The sequence below is a fragment of the Parasteatoda tepidariorum genome, chromosome 2 (genome assembly GCF_982258835.1).
Source record: "Parasteatoda tepidariorum strain Cologne lab strain chromosome 2, Ptep-v5.0, whole genome shotgun sequence".
In the NCBI taxonomy this organism is placed as follows: domain Eukaryota; kingdom Metazoa; phylum Arthropoda; class Arachnida; order Araneae; family Theridiidae; genus Parasteatoda; species Parasteatoda tepidariorum.
The window spans coordinates 5,623,208-5,647,863 of NC_141756.1; the positions used below are offsets into that span (position 1 = coordinate 5,623,208).

At 26.2% G+C, this 24,656-nt stretch overlaps 1 non-coding gene across 2 annotated transcripts in view; it reads right to left on the minus strand.

Annotated features, from left to right (window-relative positions):
• LOC107442207 (uncharacterized) overlaps positions 1-24,656 on the minus strand; it is a 48,214-nt gene that overhangs the window by 17,562 nt on the left and 5,996 nt on the right. The window contains exons 3-4 of one of the 2 annotated variants that reach the window (XR_015431235.1): positions 4,193-24,460; positions 1,475-1,578 (exon numbers count right to left, since the gene is read on the minus strand). This is a non-coding gene — a transcript (uncharacterized LOC107442207). Of the gene's footprint in view, positions 1-1,474; positions 24,461-24,656 lie in introns of both variants that reach the window. The other variant, XR_015431234.1, reaches the window with a different exon arrangement.

Consider the following 24,656-nt stretch of genomic DNA (forward strand, 5'->3'; position numbering starts at 1 on the left):
AAATTCAGTTGAACATGACACCAGTGCATGTTAAATATAATGTTAAAATTTTTTATATCATTATAAAGAAATACAATAAATTTTACATGTTTAAATATATTAATATTGACCTGAACTAAAAAAAAATATATATATAAAATTTTGATTTTTTTAAAATACACTAAATACGTCATGAGTTTGCTTTTTCCCCTTTTCTTTGTAATTTTAAGGTAGAAATAGCTTTTTTTAAAAGCTATTTTAATGTTATACAATAAGAGAAACTAACGGTTGCTTTAAAAATTACAAAATTAAATATAATAAATACACAAGTGAGCCACATTAATGCTAAAATATAAAACTAAGCCAAACAACGTTAAAGAGCACAAAAATATTTATAAAATACAGACAGCTGTTTCGGATGCTCAAAGGGCAACCTTCATTAGTACAACAGGAAGAGTTGCACTGATGATCTTTCTGTTGCACTGATGAAGGTTGCCCTTTGAGCATCCGAAACAGCTGTCTGTATTTTATAAATATTTTTGTGCTCCTTAACGTTGTTTGCCTTAGTTTTATAATAAATACATATTTTTATTTTACTGTTCACAGCATTTTTTAAATATAATTTCAAATAATTGAAAAATATTTTATTTGATTATCAGAAAATACAAAAATATTGTTAAAATTACTTATAAAAAATTTCAAATTATCACACAGTTCAAAATTACATTATTTATGTTTAAAAATTAGCAACAAATATTATATCATAGTTTTTCTTTAGGGAAATTAATAATTTTTTTGTAAATTTTAACCATGCACAAAAAATAATATATTAGAACTGCTTTAATTTTTTTCTAGTTTCATGTTTCGTAAAACAATACTTAAAAATAAAATATATTTCCTTTACATGAACTTCTAGTGTAACAGCAATAATTTTTAATGCAAATAAACATTGCAGAAGATGTTTTCAAAAATAAGAGAAAAAAAAAAAACATAAAATACATATTTACCCATTCTTCTAAAAAAAGAATGAAAGAAATAGTAACATATTTTTTAGAGGACACAGTTTACTTAATATTCACAGCAATAAAAATAGTAACTTAAAAAAAATATTTAAAACTTATTTTTCAAAAATAACATATTAAAGCAACCAAATGTTGTAATAAAAAAACAAACAATATTACCATAAAAGTTTAATATTTAACTTGTTTCACATAAACAAAGAATTGGTGCATGAAAAAAAATCATTATAAGTCTTGTGTACATAAAAAAAAGAACTTAAATTTTACAAAAAAACACAAAAGAGTCTAAAGCTCAAATTACTAATTTTTAAAATATTATTTTATAAAAACCATACAAATTTAAATGTTAAAAAAGAAAGAGAAAGATGTGTTCAGTTATAAGCAATAACTCTATGAACAAGCTTCATGTGCACACCCATACTGTCTTTGCGTGTAAATGTTTTGCTGCACAGAGAGCATGTGAATAGTTTTCTTACATCTAAGTGTGTTTCCATGTGCGTTTTTCTTCTCTGATTAGAACAGAAAAATTTACCACATATTTCACATTGAAACTGTTTTATGGAAAATGCTCTAATGGAACCTGCAAAGTTGAAAGAATTTTTGAAACTATAACAAAACAAATATAGTTTAAGTTGCAACACCAATGAAAAATAAAAATCTATTAATATAGTACAATCCTTAAAAATTAGGGAATTAACTAATTCTTACTACTTAAAATCATAATTAAATAAAACAAATGATCAGTACATTAAAAATTATAACAAGAAAAAAAAGCTTTTGATAAAGATTTCAAAGACGAGTGTTTTTAAAAGAGCAGGTAACATTTAATGTAACCGGAGAAAAATAATGGAACAAAATATCTAAAATAATGAGTCAATCTTGTCATGACATATTTTTGGTTTAAAATGTTTATTCGAGTTAACAATTTGTCATTTATTATAAAACAAAATGTATTATAATAATTTTTTTTTAAGTAACAAGTGAGAGACAATATCATTACAGTCTTTAAGACAAGAGAATAAAAACTATTTGATGCTTTTTAACAACAAGTACAACTTTATATGGACCATAGCACAAACAAAGCATAGAAAACTCCTGTGGGAGTTCTATTGCTATAAAGTACACTATTTTAGGTACAGTAAAAAAATAATTGCAAATAAAAAATAAATAATACGAAAATGTTCGGCATGAAGTTACATTATCCTTCCTGATCAATATTGAGTTCCCATTTTAACAGAGTTACAGGTGGTGGACAAAATAATGGAAACACTTCTACGCTGATACATTTTTCAAGAAATACTTAAAAAGAATCATTTTATAAATTCAGAATTGTTTAGATCATACCATTTCTCACTCAATCAGTATCAATGAAGTTAATAGCTTTTTGAGGCTTGAGGGACTGAGAATAAATAACAAAAGGATAACAGTATTTCTCAACACCCTGTGCCAAAAAATGTAGCTATACATTTGTAACTTGCAACAACTATTTTGATCATATGCAATCATTGCACAACATTTTGTAAGCCTAGCATAAATATTTAAGGAGATATGAACATTTTTATAAAAAACTAATTTTTGCCCTATGTTTTTCTGCTATAACATTAAAAGTATTCAATAAAATTTTTAAAAAAAACTATTTAAAGAAATTTAAAATGTATTAAAAAAATTTTGTGTCAAAATCTGAAAAAAATCCCTTGAAAACTATGCAATAATTTTGTAGTGAATGGTATCTAATGAAAAAAAATTAAATTTGAATAGCTTAAAAATTTAAAAAGTTTTAAGCAATTTTCTAAGTAGTTTTTTTTACTTCTTAAAACAAACTCAAAATGATAAGGGGTTTTCTGCAAATATTATTTTGTATCATACGGCAAAATTAAATAATAAATGATAATACCTTATAATAAACGCTCATACACTGAAATATGTTTGTATGAGGAAAGAAAAGATATAAAACAATGGCAGGGAGATTTTCAATAAATCACATTTAATTGTACAAAATGAAATTAGTGGAAAACCCCTTATCATTTTGAGTTTTCTTTTAAAAAGTACAAAACTACTTAGAAAATGATTTCAAACTTTTTAAGATATTCAAATTAAACTTTTTTTAATTAGTTGTCAAATATGATTCTGTAAAAAAACAAATTTAAAATTATGAACACACAATTTTGATTAAAAGGAACTTGCACAGTTTCGAATAAATTTTCACAAATTTTGTAATTAATTTTAAATTAGTCCAAAAATTTTATTTAATTTTATTGAATATTTTTATAGTAGAAAAAAAATGCAAGACAAAAAAAGTGAGTTTTTTTTTATAAAAAATGTCTATATTTCCATAAATGTTTAAGCAAGGTTCATAAAATTTTGTGTAATTAACATATAATAACCAAAATAATTGTCACTAACGTCTCGCTATATTTTTTGGCAGGCATAGGGTGTTCCATCACACTATTTTGAAATTGTAATTTATTGTCTGTCTCTCTAAACTTCATTGATAAGTATGAGAAATCCCATAACCTATACAATTCTAAATTTGTAAAATGATTCTCTTCAGTATTTCTGGGGAAAGCTCAAAAAACGTGTTAATATAGAAGTGTTTCCATTATTTTGTCCAACCCTTGTAACTTAAAAAATAAATTAATCAAAAGCTGAAATAGTATAGCTTTAAAGTCATAAATTAAATATATCAAAAAACATACAGTTAGGAAATACAGCTCATAATGTTGATTACATGTAGGTTCCTGTACTTTCTTAATTGAATAAGAATATATGACAAATATGTCTTTCCCCCCTTTTTTTCTTCCTAAAAACAAATTTTTTTCCCAAATTTTCCCACATCTTTGAAAAGTAGTAACAAAAAATTAGGATTAGATGAAATAAAAATTAGAAAACTAGAAAAGGAAAAGAGGAGATAATTGCAGATTTAAGGAAGATTCTCCTTATATCAGTTCAACTGTTAAAAATTAATCAAGAGCATAAATAAACATATTTAATAGTGAAATAACAAAAATGAACACGTTGAAAAACAGATATATACACTTTCACATATGTTTTGATACCTTTTAAAAATGTAATGAGAAATCAAATTATGATTATTTTCAATGATTCAGACATTTTAACAATGTGACATAATTAGAATTGAAGAAACAAATAACTGTATGTGCTTAGTTCAAGTATTAGAATGTTATAGGAACAACCCTATGAACGATCTTCATGTGTAATTGCAGAGTGTCTTTGCGAGTAAATGTCTTCCCACATAGAGAACAAGTGAACAGATTTCTCACATCCAAATGTGTTTCCATATGTGTTTTCTTTCTCTGATTAGAAGAGAAGCATCTGCCACATATTTCACATTGAAAGAGTTTTGTAGAAGTTTTCTTAGAAGAACCTGCAAAATTAAAGCATCATACTAATAGCACACCCATTCAATATAATTAACAATTTATAATGCACCAAAAGACTGAAGGAGAAATGCTGAATGATTCTAACCAGAGAAGCACATTGTCATTCATAGACAGTTTTTTAATTTAAAAGTAACTCCTTAAGGTTACGAATGCCATAAGCTTATGTTCGTGGGAGGGGGATTCCTAATGAACCAAATCAGTCAAACAAAATTTTAATGTTAAACAGCCCATAATTAAACCAATAAAATCTTATACAATTTGTGAAAAGAATGTTCGTGAACTAGAGTGAAAGAAACAGCCACCTGGTGACAGTTTTTGTCAAACGAAAATTAATTAGTCATTATCAAATTTTTTTATGTTTTTGAGATTAAATTGGTACTTTTTTGTTGATTTAGCTTTGGTAATGAGCTTAGTTAACATGAAAAATGAAGTTAGAAAACGAATTATATCCAGAAACAGATGTTTAAATGGCGTTAGATCAACAGCACATATCAACATACATAAAAAGAGATGCAACATAACTATTATACAAAACTATCTATTCCTGATCTATGCATTCGAAACAAGGACTTTGCCAAAGAAACCATTTTTGGAGTAGTCAAAAGTGAAACAAATATATAAATTCACAAAATTTATAAGAACATTGATGTGATAAATCTATAAAATTAAATAGAATGATAATTGTTGGACAAATATAGAAATTTACAAAAACATTGATGTGATAAAATTTATAGGGTTAAACAGCACGAGATGTGACACATTTGTTATTTAAATAAAACAGGGCACATAAAATATTTAAACACAAACCAATTGGTATCAGAACACAGAGGATGACCAAAACTTCTACGACTGAACTCCATGAATGCAGACGATTTTTAAATAATCTAAGTATTGAACTGGCAACAAGGTGAAGGACATGTTCTACAGGAGTCTAAGACACACAGCAGATCTTTCTTGTTGCTTAAATCAAAAAGGAGTTTTAGCTCCATTTGAAACACATTTAGCAAATTGGAGAATTTCTGAAATTTGTTGAATCTCAGACAAAATTCCCTAAATAGTGAATATTTTTGTTGCCACCTGCTTAGTTATTACAACTCCATAGACTATTTTTTTCTTTGAATAACATGAGGTAAGATTTATTTTTGTAGGAAAGTAACTAAGTCAAAGTTTAAAAATGCCAGAACTAGTCTTCAAAAAGCGAACAGTAAATATATCAAGTTTATAAGTGTCAATTTCTTATTACAATTAGTAATGGCATATTAATCATTAGTAATCATTGCTAACATTAAAAAAAAAAATCTCAGTGGCACAACAGCACATGAAGGGCCAAACCCTACAGTGCCCATCTTTGTTTTTCTGACAATTAGTAATGTATTTAATCATTGCTAACATTAAAAAAAAAAAAAAAAAAAAAAAAACTCAGTAGCACAACAGCAATGAAGAGCCAAGACATACTGTGCCCATCTCAGTTTTCTCTACTTTAGTAAAGGTGGATGTTCCATTTGGGTGGTCAGCCAAAGGCGGAACGCCTCGTTTCTAGTCCACAAGCATCCTTGGAACTCATTTTTGGTACACACTACAGAGGCATCCAAAAATGAGATGACCTGAGACAACTGATCCAAGGATAGATCTCAGCACCTGTGGCACAGAAGCAGAAAGCACCACCACTCAGCCATCATTGCTAACATTTATAATTCTTTAAAAAACAGCAAAAACGTTATGTATACTGTAGTTGTCAACATGAAAAAATCAATAAAAGGAAAGAATTTTTAGACACAAATGAATTACACAACAAAAAGTAAATGAGGATTTTTTTAAAAAATGAAATAAGAATTTTTCCAAAACATATTTTAAACATTTGCATTATTTAAACAATTAAACCATTTTCAGTAAGTTGTGTACACTGCATAAAAAATTTTCTTAACCAATAGTTTTTTAGATAGAAAATTTTTTAATTTTTATAAAATTTTCAATCAAAACTAAGATATAAAAAAAAGAGAAAATTTATTAAAATTCATCTAATTTTTCAAATTAATAATATTCATAAAAATTAAAGTTATACAAACACCTAAGTGCTAAGTTAATGTAATTACGTATAAGAAATATTTTAACATTAATTTTCTTTTAAATTATAAGTCCCTTTTGGAAACTTTCAACATTTCTTCAGACAGCCTAACATTTTTTTCTTCAAAATATATTCTGAATAAATCAATACATAATTTAAATCTAAGAAATTTTAGTTTCAATATTAAATTTTTTCTATTAATACAAAGTAACCACTCAATACAGAAAAATTTATTATAATATCATTAACACAAACTAATTTAATTGAAACTAAACTTTTTTTATTTTTTTATAATTGAGCAAAATAATAAATAATATTTAAAAAAAACTTTAAAAAATATGTTTTCAATAATTACTATATTTAAGGCTCGAGTTTTAGAATGAAATGAGCAATTTTTCGAAACACTCATATCAAAAACATCTAAATAATGAAATAAATGATTCTCAGGAAATAATGTATTAAATAAACATCATAAATAACAAAATTTAAGTTAAAATACTGTGTATATTGACATTTTTTTGAAACATTTAAACAGAATAAAGTTATATATATGATGAAGAAATTTGTAAACTAAATTATTCAAATATAAATTATACATACATAAGAATAGAAACTGTTAAAACTTTACGAAAAATAAGTAAAGTTCCTGTTTATATTTTCCTTCAGCATTAAGCATCAATAATTAATCTCTGTTCTTTCTTAACATTAAGCTGGTGGCTTTCCTGCTTTACAAAACAGATTTTGCGCATGATATTCAATGAAAAATTAGTGTGCATTGGATTTCAGTACAACTTTGCTACCAACTTAGCACTTGTAGGTTAATGAAAAGTGGAGTAAAGTATAAATTATCAACTTTTGTACTTGCTACAATAAATTAAGTAATTTAATAAATTGGTTACCATGGCAACATGAGTAAATCAGAAAGAATCATGCAGTCAATACAAGGCATGACTGCAATTAAAGAGCTTATTGGAAGAACATGTTATTTTAAAGAATTAAAAATAAATGGCTTAAAAAAGAATTAAAACATTGGAAAAGCAGTTCATGAAAATGATTTTTCATTTTAAAAATTGCACTATTCTAAGACTAGGTATTATACATTACTGTTCTATGCTTAGAGCATATTCATAAATAAATAAATTTAAAGATTTTCAAAAAAATACTAAACACTTCTGCCACAAACCTCATTTAGATTATTACTACATGTGCTGAGTTTTGTGTTTATGCAAAGTACTTGATTTCAAAACAAATTTTGTCAAGGCAATCAATAACCCTGAAAAGTGCTGAATTTGTTTCTTTCATTATGGCAATAGTAAACAAAGAATTGTATTGAAAACAAAAAGTTTAAATAACTTATAAAAGAAAAGTAATAAGTTAAATCGAAATAGCAAAATAAATTAAACATAAAAATTGTGTCCACAATTGATGCAATAGTGTACCAATCATCAGTGTCAAATTCATCATTTTTATTTATTTATTGACAAACAAAGAAGAAGGTATTTATTAAGATATGGTGCTAAATTTTTAATACTAGATACCTATCATATGTCCTCACATGTCATTTAAGAGTCGCCATGAATTCATACTAGTTGAATTTTAATAACAACTAGGACACAATAAACACTTCGCGCTGTCGTGTCACAGGTCCCTGGTTTGATCCTCGTGCCGAGCAAGGTCGACTCAGCCTTTCATCCCCTCAGTGGGTCGATAAATGAGTACCAAGCATGCTTGGGAACTAAACACTGGGGGTTCCGCATTCGGCTGACCACCTGACCGGAACATCTGCTCGTGCACCCCAGAGCCCAAGGTCAAGAAAACTGAGATGGGCACGGTAAGCCTTGGCCCTCATGGGCTGTCGCGCCGCTGAGTTTAATTTTAGGACAAAATAAATAATTTTGTTATCTTTTAAAATTTTATTTTTTACTAGGTGAAAATTGCAATCGCAATGAAAAGAACAATATATAGAATAATATTAACATATTTCAGAATAAAGAATTTAACCTATTATGAAAATATGCTATTTTTAGGGAACTATATAAATTAATTCACACCTTATATGAACTTATACTTCTTTTGCTAAATGAGATTTTAGTTTTATGTGCTCACAACATCTAAAAACTTGCCCCAAGATAAAAATAAATCAAGTATTATGATAATTCAAAAGACTTGATTTATCCAAATTATTTGATGCAGTTTTTTATAAATTTGTAAGTTTTGAGGCACAGTATTTTATTATTGTAGACTGTTTGCAAATAATTTTGACAATGTTATAGTCCTTTTCAATTAGATAACAAATTTGAACAAAAAAAAAAAAAAAAAAAACAGCCTACAGAGAAATACTAAGGTGACCACAAACACTCAGAAAAAAAAAAATTCCTTGTCTTTTCCAGTGATTTTATGAAAATTCCCTAATTTCAGTAAATGGTTACATATATTTTATTATTAATTTCTCAGTTGCGCATTATTCTTATTCACACAACTTTTTTGAACAAAACACTTAAATTTTTTATCTTTCTAAAAAATATTTTTGAAAACGTTATTGAACCCCAAATTCAAATTAACTCATCTTCCCAGACTTGTTGAGTATTTAAATTAAATTCCCTGATATTTTTCTGATTTTTGCAGATTTATAAAATTTCTTGACTTTTCTCCACTCTGTAGCCACCTTGAATAAACTATTTTATTATATAAAAAAAAGTAATGCATTGATAATTTATGAGACTTAGTTTTTAACCATAATGATTATTTTTTATTAAACACAACAAAATCTAATTTCAGACTTAAACGTAAAAGAAAGAAAAAAAAAGCAGCAGTAGAATTACAGTAAAAGCACCAAGGAATAGAATTTCCCATAGAAAAGTATCATGTGACAAAATACAAATAGTATTAGAATCTAAATTTTGTATTACTTTAACATTTTGTGTGCACATGATTTTGTCTAAGTACAAGAATACTTACTATAATTAAATGTAATAATTACATCCATAACTTACTCAAGTAATATATATTATTTTTAAAAAAATATTCAAGTACCTAAATTAGTTCAAAATGTGACAATTACCAATGTACAAAATCAATGTCATGTAAACTTACCAAAGAAAATTTCTTAAACTGTAATAATAATAACGAATACAGCAAAGACAATTTTATATTTGCTTATATAATATGATACAAACGCTTTTTAAATTATCAAAATATTTAAAAGAAAAAAGGTCTAGTTACTTTAAAAAATATATAATTATCTATGTATAGTAAATTAATACAAAATAGTTTACATTAATTTGTCATACCAGTGACAGTTAATAATAAAAAAATGATAGGAAGTAGTTTGGTAAAAACAATTTATTTATTTTGGCAAAACCTTAAATTACAACATAACATAATTTTAACAGTGTAATATAAAATAATAAATAAAATCTATTATAGAGGAATGAATGTTTAAAAATCAATATTTAACAAAACATAATTTCTTAAACAAAAACTTAAGTCAAATTTGTTCAAAAAAGTACTAATTTAAAAAATTTCTTAGTTTCTCAAAAGAGAGCTGAAATCTTCAAAAAATAAAGATAATTTACCCATTTTAACAAAATAGGTGTAAATCAAAATAAAGAAACAATTTTATTAGTCTAGTATTATAATAAAATTATAGGGTGGAATATTACTCACACAAATATAAATATTTGAAAAAATTCTCACTAATGATCAGAAAAGCATATAGTTAAATAAAATCATTATAATAGGAACATCCATATATGTATGTATAAAATTCATTGCACTCTATCACTGTTTTTATTACATTGTTCTTAGAACGTAAAAACAGAAGTTTTGAGTTTTTTAAATCACAGATAACCAATTGGAATTGTTGTCTCCACAAATGCTAAAGAGTAAAAGATTAATTTCATTATTCTTTGACATTTTTCACAGTATCAAATAAAAGCATGAAATACCATGTTGTGAGAGATTTGATAGGGTGAAAAATGACAACTTTAGGTTTTGGGGTAAAATTTGGTTTCCCTCTGACTTTTTTGTCATTTCGTTTTCCCTGACTTTTCACGGTGCATATGAACCCTGACTATCAAACAACTCATTTTCATTGGTGAGCAATATTTTGAGACATTCACTGGTTTTAGTGATCAAGTTTAGTCCTCCAGATCATGTGACTCAATGCTAAAGAGTCTTTTTTGTTTTAAGTCGAACCCTTTTGCCAAAAAAACACCTATAACTGAGAAGAAATTGAATGACGAAATTACAAAATTCAACCGCATTTATAAAAAAGGCCATTAAAAAGTTTGACTAAAGAATGTGCTAGTAAAACTGAGGGTTCATTGATATGATACATAACTCCATACCATGTAAGTTATGAATCAATAAAAATCCAAATTTTTAATTCTAAAATATCCTCAGTGGTAGACGGATCACGGATTAAAATCTCTTTGTCCTCAGGCTAAATATGGGTGGTTTTTTTCTCCATACAACACAAATTTGTAATCATGGGTCAGTATTTCCTAGCCGTAGGGCTAATAGTGGAAGGATTTCTTAGTTTTTCCCTCAATGTAACACAAATTAGTGTTAGTTCTAATAAAAAGGTTTCCAAAATGGCTAGTTTATCAAAATGCTTGATACACGAGTTTCTTTGTCTTTTGGGTTGGATTCAAATTTACAAGGCAACGGAGTTCAAAATTGATAGTCGTAAACTCTGAATTGGGTTGGCTATTCAATGCTGGTTATAAAATAAAAATTTTAATTTTATGTTTTCTATCAAAACAACTTTGTACATGAATTTCAGAGTCCCAGTATAAATGTATTAAACATAAAATATATTGTAAAAACGAAAATAAATAACCAAATCTTAAGACAATGAACTTATCTCGAAAAAAAAAAATTATTTTTACAGAAGTATATGAAATTTATAAAGATTGCATTAAAATATAATAATAGTATCAACATATAAAGAATCAACCCACATAAAAGTTCAATCAAGAATAAGACTTCAATTTAAATGATATTTTCACATGTAACTGCAAATTATCTTTATGAGTGAATGTTCTGTTGCAAGCAGGATATATAAAAGTTTGATCAAGAATAAAGATTTCTATTTAAGTGATATATTTTTGCATGTAACTGCAGATTATCTTTACGAGTGAATGTTCTGTTGCAGGCAGAACAAGGATAAACTCGTCTCACTTGAGAATGAATATCCATATGAGTGTCCCTTCTTTGTTTAGAAGCAAATGTTTTTCCACAGACTGGACATTGGGGAATTTTCAGCGCAAACCCGAGAATTGAATCTGAAAAGTTAAAATTATATAGACATTAAAATATAAGAGCACTCTTTCAAACTTATTTTGTGTTTCAGTAATAAATGTATGGGAAATACTACAAAAAACTAAATATTGGATTTTATAGAACTGTTTTGAACAGAAAACATATTGATATTTTAAATAAAAACAAAAATACATCAATTGAATATATAAATTAATTTTTATTTACTAATGTTACTTTTTTTGCAATGACAACAACTGAGAAATATAACCCATAAAAACAATAAACAATATACATTAATAAAACATTAAAAATACATAAAATAATAAGTCCATCACATTTCAGTTAAAAATTAGTATTAGCATTCTTACTTTAGATAAATTCAAGAAAGAAAATATAAAAATATATTTATGTATTAATACATATTCAAGATTATAATCTTTGTAATTTTACAATGTGAACCTTTTTGTTCTAACATAACTAATGTAACTAACAATGTAATCTAATATTTCAACTCTTAAAAAAACTGATTAATCATAAAAGTGAAAAAAATAAAACATTAATTTAATGCATTACCTTGTTTTCATTAAAGCCTTTTAAACACTTGTACAGTTCATAGGCACAAAAAATTTACTTTTGAAAGGAAAATCGCTCAAATTTTTACTTGTTTATATTCCAAGCTAAAAGAATTGTAAAAGAATAAAGCATTCTTTGAAATTCTGGTATAAAAAAAAAAATTAAAAGAACCACAATCGAAAGGGAAAAGTGTCTTAAAGAATGTTTTAAAATTCAAATAAATATTTTGGTAAGAAATGTAATATTGTTTTTGAAAATTTACATCATCTTTTATATGGTAATAGGAACTATATCTGGCAAGACTATTTAATGACTATGGACCTAGATGTTGTTTATTTAGTTAGCTTTTTCCTTATCTATTGAGCTAGTCAATCATAACTTTTATATTTGGAGGCAATTCATTTTTCATTGAATTTAGAATTTTCATCTGATAGAAATTTTGTCATAAAAAAAATGTAAAATGATATGAATCAATCTATACTTATCAGTGACAGTAGAAGCATGCGATTCATTTTCAGACATTCAACTTATTTCTTAATTGTTACTAATTTAAAAGAAAAATTACTTTTCACTTAAACAAGACTTCATTGATTTAAACATTGATTTTTTAAAACATTTTCAGCCATCAGAAATTAATCTAATTATATAACTATAACACTGCATACACATTTACAATGGGACTCTCTTAAAAAAAGGAATAGAACATATTTCTTGAAGTATTGAATAACTGACATTAGGTATTTCATTACTAGGAATTTTTTGTTCCCAAATGTTAGAATTTTATTTATAATAAAAATTTCTTCAATGCTCCCCTCCCCCCATTTTTAATATGAATTTGAATACTTAGAAATATAATGTAACTCACTTAGGATATTTTATTTCTTATTGCCCCCAAGCGTTAAAATTTTACTTTTAACAGAAATTTCTTCCAATATATCTGAACTTGCATAATTTTAAATATTGGATAACTCTCACTGGATAGAAATTCTTCTTTCTGGACAGTCTTAGAATTTCTTACAGTCTACAAATTTTGGAAAGGCCTGTTCTACATTTATCAGAATTTCCTCAAATATCTTTTATATATATATATATATATATATATAAGCAAATAATTATGAAGACAAAAGTGTTCATTAATATTATATCTGATTTAGGATTTTCAAAAATTAGTTTTCTCTATAAAACAAAAATTATATAAAAAAAATTTTTTTGCCACCTGTTAGTGAGAGTTATGAGTACATAGCATATTTAGTATAAGAACAAGCAAGATCATATGTAAAAATGTATAATTTTTTTTAATTTTTAATGCAAGTAATTTTATAACAAAACAATTAGGGATAACAGTTCTCTCATATTCTTCACACTATTTAATTTAATAAAGTTTCAAGATTGAAGAAAATCCAAAATTAATTTACCATAAACAAGTTATATAATAAGTAACAATTTATCTCATTTGAAGTTGTGACAGATTGAATGAGAGGGAAAGCACTTGAGGTGAAAGTTCAACTATATTTCATACTAGTTAAATGATGTAACATACCCTTGACTTTTAAAACAGAATTAAAAATTTTCAAAACCCAAAATATATCTAAATTAAATCATAAAAAAATTTCAAGTAATCTTAACCTTTATTTTCATAATTACAAATACTTCTCTGCTCAAATTATTCTCTTTTAGTTTATATTTTGAAAATATACTTTTTTTCTTCATATTAACAACAAAATTCAAGGCATTAGAGTGAAACTTTATTTGGAGATGGTTTGTATAAAAAATTAATAGCACATAAAATTTTTAGTCCATTTTTTTTTTTTTTTTAGTTTAAAACATATTTCATCAAACAATAATTTATGGTGGGTGATAAGTTCTTTGTTAATTTAAGTATATATTTTTTTATTACACTAAGCAATCTTTATGAAACAAACAAATGAAAACAAATTTTGTCAGATATATGTTCATTGTTTAAAATTTTTGAGAAGTTTTTAAATTAATCAAGAAAAGCTTATACTGAGTAATTATCAAAACACACTACAGAAGTATTTATTCAGCTCAATTTGAAAAAAAAAATATAAGATAAAATGAAAAAAACTTTAACACTATAAATATACAGTCAGCCCACTACAGTGAATTGTCTCTGGACTCAGAAATGAGTCCACTATAAATGATGATACACTTTGTCCAAAATCGTTGTTTTAGCATTTTGCAGTAGTATGGTTGGACATAATTGCAATAGCACAAAATTTGTTTAATAAATTTTTAACTAACTAAGCATGTATAGTCCCCTCATAATAAAGCTTTATTTCCAAACAGTAAATTTCTTCCTAAAATGAACTTTTTAATCAGATTGTTAAATTACATTCGAAATATTCTTAACAAAACAAAGCGCCTGTCACCTTAAAGAATTTTTTAGACATCTATATTTTAAATTTTTGTCACTTTTGAAATTTTTTAAATGTTTATCTTCGTTATTTCTATAATTTTCAGAGTAAGTTGTGATTTCTGTGCTACCAATACACACTCCCATGTGCCTGACTTTGGGACCACTTGCATTATTGATTCTAGAGAAATGGCTTATTTTAAAGATCCTCTATCATGCACGCTATTTCACTTTTGATTAGAAGAAATAATTACATATTTTTGAACTTATTACGGAGACTAAGAACTCAATAGAATTTTATTAAATTCATGCAAAAAGGAATTTGAGTCGACTATAAATGAACTTAGCTGTTCACTATAATTTTATGAAATATCATTCATTAAATAACAATTCTGACAGGACAACTAAAAATGTGTACTTTAACTGCCTGTTCACTGAATCCAGGGTTTATCATAGTAAGGTTAGACTCTAGGTTAGATTCTGGATGGTCTTAACTAATTTTCATTTCAAAAACTAAAATTGAGAAGATTTTTTATTTGAAAAACTGAGAAAAATTTGCAAGCAAAATATTGTACATTAGAATCACAAACTAGTAGCTTATAATTCCCATTATACTATGCAGGCAATCATTTCTTTTTTTATTTATATCAGAATTCCCGACATTCTGTATCTTTTATGATCATAACTGGATTGGACTTTGGATAATTGATGTATAACAAAATTTCAAGCAAATTTCATGACAAGTTTTAGAATAGCGCCTAAACATCAAGTGACATTGCAACCCCTCGGGACAGTTTTATAAAAGTTTCATCATTGAAGTTTGGTCAGTCTAGCTAATATATTATAAATTACAATTCGAGAGGATAATGCATATGCCTCATTTTAAAATCCTATAAACATAATTATTCATTCTAAATGTCGGATAAAACAATAAACAACTAGTAATAGAATTTTTGAAGAAGCTAAGAAGTGATAAAAAATACTTTCCAAACATTCTCTGTTAATTGCTTAAAAGATAGTTTGTATGGTTAAGTCTCAAGTGAGCAGAAAGGTGATCCTTGCGTGTGTATGATTTATGACATAATGGGCAGTTGTGTAGATTTCTCACATCAGAATGAATCTCCATATGAGTTTTTCTTCTCTGATTTGAAGTGAATGATTTACCACAAATGTCACACCGGAAGGTTTTGATGGAGTAGGCTTGAATTATAATGGCACCTGTAAGATTTAACAATACATCAGAACATACTAGAATTAAAAAGTTATAAACTCTAATAACAAGTCGATTTACTGGGCATTAGTGCAATTATTCCTTTTTAGGGTATAAGCATCCTTTATTTTCAATAACAGGTTTAAATTAAACACTAAAATGCATTGACTCATCTAAAGAAAAAAAGTTTAAATTCTAACACTTACAAATTTGAACTTTACGTTCTACTGTAACATGTTTTTTACAACAATTTAAGAGATGCATTGAATGAAAACTTTATTTTTATAAGGCAAAAGTGCTTAACCTCCTTATTTCTTTAGAGAATCTCTCAAAATGAAAGAGCGAATTTTTTAATGTTTATATAAAATGGTTAGCGATAGATTACACAACATTTATTACATGACTAACTTTGCAGTGGTATTTTCTTTTTTGTCATCTAAGGTAAGTAATTGATACCAGATCTGTTTTCAATTATTAGTTACATCATAAAAATTTTAGAGATTCAACCCATGTGTATGCACTTTTTACGCTTACACTTCACTCAAACAAAATATTCCTACTATTTCTAAAACATTGCAGTCACTAAAAATAGCTAAATTGTTTTTATATATATATATATTTTTTTTGTAAAATAAATCATTTACTACTGAGGAGTTATAAGGAATAAAAATGCCAAGAGAAATGATTATTATTTTGACAAATATTAATTAATAATTGCAAAAGTCAAGCATTCCTTGTAACAGCCCGTTGTGGGCCAGGGCAATCAAGGAGGTGAAAGCTCTTACAATTTCATGACCAATGGCATGATTGTGGCAATATGGTCAGCACTGCACACAGGCTGCTTTACTTCTCAGACAAGCTAGTATTTATTGATGTGATGCTGGGGGAGCTTCTAACTTCCACTGGGGATTAAACCCCAGTTCTTCACAACGACAGTTCAGTGCCTTAATCACTGAGTCATTGTGACTCATGGACTAAATAAAATTTTAAACTTGGTGAGAAAAATAAAAAAAATTCATTTGGCAAGTAGAGTTATTGAAAAGATAAAGAAAATACTAAAAGGTGTTATCAAACAATTGGATTCATTCATACAAATGAATATCTATATTCATTAGAGTAATATGAATGATTTCACAATCAATAATACTGTAATGAATCTGGGAAGTAGATTCATAAAACCTTCCTACAACAGACTAAATATATTGTTAGCACAAATGATGTTTTTGAAACTATTTCAAAAATTACAACAAATGATATATGAAACTAAAGAAAATTATACAAAGTTCTTTTTTTTTCCAGTCACAAATGTCCAATGTTACACAAAAAATATTTCATCTGTGAAGAAAGTTTGTTTCACACTGACAATGGTTACTAACGTTGCACAAAATGCATTTTTTTTAAAAGAGATTTTTATTTTGACACAACTCCATGAAAGGAAATTATATGGCATAAAATTTGGGGATCTCTTTGGTTGAATCATTATCATTCAAAATGCTGAAAACATGGCACAAATATAAAGAACACAATTTGTGCAGCATTAAGAATAATTAGCAGCATGAAATGAAATGGATAACAGTTTAGATATTTGTTATGTAACTCACATAAACGGTCACGTAAGTTCAAAGTTCCACTTTGAACTTAAGTGACTGAAAAAAGAACTTGGTACATTTTTTGCATCATTTCTTGTAATATATTTAATAATTTTAAATTTATTTCTCCATATGTGCTAACTATGAATCAGAAAAAAACTGTAACTAGGATATTAATGGATTAAGTGAAGAAAAAAAAAGATTTAAAAATGATTTATCTTTTTCATTTATAAATTTTTTTTTATGCGCTTTATCAAAATACAGTAATTATAAAATTCATTTCATTAGTTTTGCTTTATTTTCAGAATCTAAAGATAACTCTTTAGATCATTTTAAGACCTATGAAGTATCTCATCACAAGACTCCAAACTTAAATTAATTGACCTCATTATACTGAGCAGAGTAAATATTGACCAATAAATTTTTCCTTATTGAAGAAAACTAAATCTATAAAAGTCATATCATTAAACTACTAACTTCACATCCTCAGAAGAAGAAAATGAATAATTAAATTTGAAATTTTTTTTCAAGTTATATAACACTGACCAGCGTATAAAACGGAATAAAAAAAATTTTCAAATGGTTTTTATAGCATTATTTAAAACAAGTATGTCTGTGATAAATACAACAAAATTAAAAGTTTTAGGCTTAGAAAATATGGAGCAGTTCATTATTTTGAAGTCTATGCAGTGTATAATATCATCTATAATACAATAGAAATATATATTATTAATAAAGCAGGCATATTTTATAACTCTTAAAATTTACAAGCTTTTTAATTTATCATTTAGTTTTAAATTTATCATCGTCTCTGTGGTATATGAATTAGAAAATTGTAATATTTTAACAATACTGATAGATTATCTGCAGTCAAAAAATGAACTGAAAATAAATATCATGAAAGAAACTAAAATATATTATATGTGTGAATAAAAATCTTGTTTGAGTAGCAAAAAATTAAAAATAAATAAATAGAATAAAATTTAAAATAAATACTCAGTATAATTTACTAAAGAATTTCTAGCAGTTTGCAATTATAGTAATATTTATTAATATGGAAACATAAAATTAAACATCATTAATAATTAAACTTTGTGAAATAAAAAGTATATATTACTTTAAACAAAATGGTAAAAAAAGATATTACATATATTCATACTTTCATCGTTTGGTATATTAACAAATATATATTAGCCAAATATAAAAACACACAAGATTTGTATAAAACAATATAGCATGGCAACTTAAAAGTTTCATGTAATACAGAAAAGAAATGCAAAATAAATTGGCGAGAGAAGAAAATTTTAAAGAAAAGCAAACAAACAAAATGAAAATTAAGTGAGAATCATGCTTTCACAAATGACATAATAAAAATTTATTAAAATGAATTATATAAAACAATATGATAAAAACAAAACAAAATAAATTATTTGCACTAAAAAATGATAGTTAATTTCAAGAGATTTAATGAATACATGCCAATGACCAAGTATTTGGGTAAATTTTCAATATTTTATACAAATGATCATTACCAACCAACAAATGATGGAAATCAATAGTACTGATATATGCTTCAAATATTCAAAACTTTATGCTGAAATTGAAGTTGTGTTTTTCTTAAACATTGAGCTGAATTAAATTTATACTCATAATCAGCTTGCTAATAGACCAATTTTTTGTCAGGTAAAAAAACATCTCTGTACCCTATTCCCATAACAAGCACAAAATTATATGTTTTTAGAACTGAAATTTATAAATGTGAGCATATTTCATATGTTTTTGAAGACTCTCGGGCCAAGTAAATGTCCGAGCACATTCAGAGCATTGATACACTTTCCTAATGTCTTTATGAATTTCCATGTGAGTCATTAACCGGTATCTTGTAGTAAATGTCTTTCCACAAGTTTCACAGCTGAAATTCTTTTTTCCAGAATAGTGCACTAAAAAACAGCAATAAGGGAGAGAACTTAACAGGAAATTAATATTTTTTACAGTTTTAGGGATAATAGAAAACTTATAGTAAACATAAGAAATATTATTATGCAAAACAAATTTTCAGGACATACAAAAATCTGTAATGACATAAATAAGTTATAAAGTTGACATGTTATCAGCATAGTAAGAAACATCAGCATTTATGCATTTTATAGAACGTCTGACATTTTATTTAAAATATGAAATAAGAGTATTATTATTTACTTAACCAAGGCCTTGAATTAAAATATCTAGGAATTCTATTAAAAAAAAAGTTCTTTAACCTCAGTATATCAAAAAGTAGATAAGATTATTTAAATAACATTCAGTTTGTTAAAAACATTATGTTGAAGTAATTTAGAAAGACTGCCATTAAGGAAACTTACTTTATTTTATAACCGTTGTTGAACAGCAGATCCAATAAAGAGACCTATTATATGTTATCAGTTATGCATAAGATTCAAAAGAATACCTAGATATTTTATAGCATGCTTGATATATTTAATACTCAGCCAGCTAGTAATCAGCAATCTATAAAATGTCTAATGTTTAAAAGAGTGCCAGATTTTAAACTTTGCTCATAATAGATATAAAAATTAATCATTATGATAAAATAGGAAGTTAGAACATTTTAGGTAACTATAATTTTTTTTTGATACATATTATTTTAGACAATTCATCTATTGTAGAATTAAAGCTTTTAAAAAAAATTAAAAAATAATATTTTTCAGAGAAATTGAAATTCTTAACAATAGAAGAAAAAAAAGTAAATTATCTGCTTTACGATTGTTACACAATTAGGTTCTAGGATAAACTCTTGCTACAAAAAATATAATTTTTGAAAGATAGTACTTTGTCAAGAGATTATCCCTGGGTAAGATTTTATTTCATATTTTGTCCGGGTGAATTTTTTTCAAAACACCTTGTTTGTAAGAATTTGTTGGCTTAGTATACGTCTGCACAAGAGTGTGCTCTTTGTCTTACTTTCATATTCTTAAACAATTTCGTTTTGCATTAAAAAATATTGTTAAAAAGTGACAATTACAATAAAGCAGTTTTTTTTAAACATAATAAAACATATAGATCTGAAATTATTTGAATATTTTGTAGATTATTTGTGGCTATCACTCTATCTAATTTTGCAGATAATTAGGAGTTAATTAATATCTTAGATCGAAGCACACATTAGATTGAAATTTTGCTAGGAATCTCCCAATGCAAGCTTTTTCAAATAAGTATTTATATGCCTCATAAGATTATCATGGTGAAACAAACAGATAGTCTGAAGAAAAAGCTTGATGGGTTATAGATAAAAGCTATACACTTTTGGAACAAAAAGAAGTATGGGATTAAGAATAAATTGGTGCCATAAAATTTTAATTTATTTGTCAGACAGAATCCATTTCAAAATGTGTGCTCTCATTCAGAAATTAAAAAAAACAGCAGACTTAAATACTAATAAATTAAAGCTTAAAAAGAAAATTTAGTAATTGCAATGAGAGTCTAACTAACCTGCATTGTTAAAAAATTTTTAAGTATTCATTTGAATAAAATTTAAAAAGAAATGAAACGAATCTAACATTTTTTCTAGAGATTAACAGCAAGTAAATATGGTATGTCTGAACTTTGCAAACGTTATTTATTATTTTAACTGAACAGCTGATCCATATAGCATTTAACACAGCAATAAATTTTAACTCAAAAACACTTCAGATGGGAATAAGTTTCCGATGTAATGAGTCATTTTCTGTGAAGAGATTTTTACTAAGAATCTTTTGGTACTGAGACAAATTAGAACTAACAAAAAAAATACTGATCATAGTCTTAAAGACTGCCGATGAAATAGTTGCATATAACATAATTTTTTGCCGTTCTAATGTGTCACCAACTGTGTAGAGGTGTTTACTAAAATGCAATCTCTGGTGCGAAGACAGATTAGAGCTATCAGAGGGAAGCTAAAATATGTCTTGTTTTAAGAACTACCAGCCTGAAAAATAGTTGTATCTGATGTCAACTGATTAACACAATGCAAATAGATTTTTTTTTTTAAATTTCTATTTTTTTTATTTTACTTTTTTGGTTAAAAAAGCATTCATTTTCTGTAAACAGACCCACAAACGATTGTGCTGAATGAAAGATGGATAGGGCTCAAACTTTTACATGGTAAATGGCGCTCTGTTTTTATTTTTCCCATTAAAAATGCTTCAATACTGTGAGAAAAATTGGAAGAGGGAAATTATTATTTCCCAGAGTAATCTATTTCAATTAACATGATTTGAATGCTGTTTCTTTTTTTTTATCTGGGTATGCAAATTGACAATTTTATATCTATTGTCAAATGCCTTGAAAAAATATTGCAACTAAAATTAATATGAACTTCCATTTTTATTTAGTTTTTAGAGCACATGTTTTCAATCCCACATTTGAACAAGCTATTGATAATTGTGATTATTATGAGAAACATGAGTATATTTTATGTGCCTTTGAAGATTTTCAGGCCAAGTAAAAGTTCGATAACAATGTTGGCACTGATATAATTTTCTGATGTCATTATGAATATCCATATGTGTCATCAATCGGAATTTTGAAGTCATACTTTTGCCACAAATTATGCAGTTAAAACTTTTTTTCCCATCAGAGTAGATTTCTAAAAATAAATGAAAAAGGAAAAGATAACAATAACTGCTGATAAATAATAATCATACATCATAAAATATCGCCAAATAACTGAATAATGTTGTTGTGACACAAGTTGCATTAATCAACAAATTAAGTCCTTAAAAATTCATACAATCAGTTAAATCCTAATTGGAGATTTTATAAGCTACGTAACTAAAATAAAGCAAGAATATAGTACATGTTAGATTTTATTTTAAACAAGAAAGCAAATTAACAAAAAGTCATTGATTTTTTTTTAAATATCCAAAACCACAATGAAAGAATTACAATGATAACTACAGATTTCATAGAATAAGACATTACTATGAATAACAGATGTTTCAACTTCTCTAGGCCATGGATCAAAGCCATTGTTATTTTCAATATTTAGAGGTTATTTATCATTTTATTTTACCTTACTTATATAAATTGTATTTATAGTGCATTATTATCCAAAACTTAAAGTTCAATAGTCTTTTTTATCAACCATATAATAACATTCCTGACTAATTATCTAATAGTAGGTCTACTCATTTTAAACACATACTTGTAAGAAGACAAATCATATAGCTTCTTTTATTAAGATGTAAGTAATATTTTGTGTTTGTAAACAAACATGTGAAATTATCCTTTACACTCCATTAACTTAGTAAAATTAATTTTGCGAGTTCATTGGCATTTAGGAAAAGAAATCTATATTCAACTATTAAATGCACCAGACACTAAAAATAGAAACAAAGTTTCAGATAATTTGGTGGGAAACAATGTTTATCAAATGAATTGTGAAATACATAAACCTCCCATTTTGTAAAAATGCATTAAGATTCAATAAAAAATTCCATTTTATTCTTATTCAAAGTAAAACCATTACAGTTATATTTTTTTTCAACAAAAAACATTTACTGAATTTATAAATGATAGTTTAAACATATATAACTGTTAAATAATAAATCTAGTTGAAAGTTACAATTATTTATCCCTTTACTAGCAGCAAAGAAGTCGTGGTTTATCCACAACGTTTCTGAGTAACCTTAAAAAATGCAAACGCCTTTATAAAAAAAATTGATGAAACGGTCAGCAGAGGTTATTGGGATACAGTGCTCCTCGAGTGTGACACACTGTTTTAATACTAATCAGATCAAATATATGAGAAAGAGAAAATAAATATTTTTCTGAACAATCAGAAGCTTAAAATTTTATATTTTACATTAATTGTTAACATCAATCAGGATGAAAATTCAGGTTGTCATTGGCAAAACAAAGAATTGGCAGACTATCACACACGTGTATACACGAGTATTTAGAAAAATCTACAAAATTTTAATATCTATCGTCAAAATACCGAATATTACAACCTTAAAGCAGAAAGGAATGAATCTATGCAGAAAGCTTCTGCAAAATGCTGAAATATTGGCAGTTACAGTAATGTTGCATCAGACTGAATTGGGAGCTTTCTATAAATATACTTTAATGTGCAACAATTGTAATTGAAAATTCTTGAATTCATATTGTAATCACTGAATTTGATTATTTTAAAACAATCTCCCAGTGATTGAAATAAAAAATCTTTTTATAATGATTTAGAATATTCAGTCCAGCTTTTTATTTTAAAATTTTCAAATTAAAAAAAACAATGTCTGGTATATTAGGTTTCCCTTTTAATAGAGTAGCCTCTTTTATTTCTTCAATCATTCATTTTAGAACGTTATCTTTCTTTCGACAAATATCAAAAGAGATATTTTTACATAAGTTTCTGATTTAGAACACTTTTAACAATGTTTGATGAAATGAGCATATTTAATATGCCTTTGGAGATTATCATCTCGTGTAAATGTGGAATCACAAAGCACGCATTTATGTAATGTCCTGATGTCATTATGCGTATCCATGTGAGTCTTCATTCGCCATTTGGAAGTAAAAGTTTTGCTACATATACTACATTCAATAGCTCTTTTGTCAACACATATCACTATAAGAAAAATAAAAAGCAAATATTTATTAATTATCAAATAAATATCAAGAAACTAATGTTAGTGTCAATACATTAATTGCTAAAGTAGAATAGTGATTAATGTATTGACAAACAATTATAACATAATCACTTAAGTAGTATACATAGAAATATTGCAGTAATTCAGTACTCCTTAAAACTACTTTAGTTTTCCAAACACATGAGTCAATTTAATGTGCCTTTGAAGGTTGTCATCTCTTGTAAATGTACGATTACAATGACAGCACTTGTGTAATGTTCTGATGTCATTATGCGTATCCACGTGAGTTAACATTCGTTGTCTCGAAGAAAATGTCTTGCCACATATATAGCAATGAATAACATTTTTACCAGCAAATATCACTAGAAGAAAAAAAAAATTTCCTATTCAATGAAAAATAATAAAATTAAAATGAAAAAATCAGTTGGACTGTATTAGATACAAACTATCAAGAATATTAGGGAATTGATAAAATTGCCAACTTCTAATGTTGCAATACAAAATTTTTCTGTATATTGTATAGAATAAAAAAAAAAATCATTCCTGTAGTACAAGTTT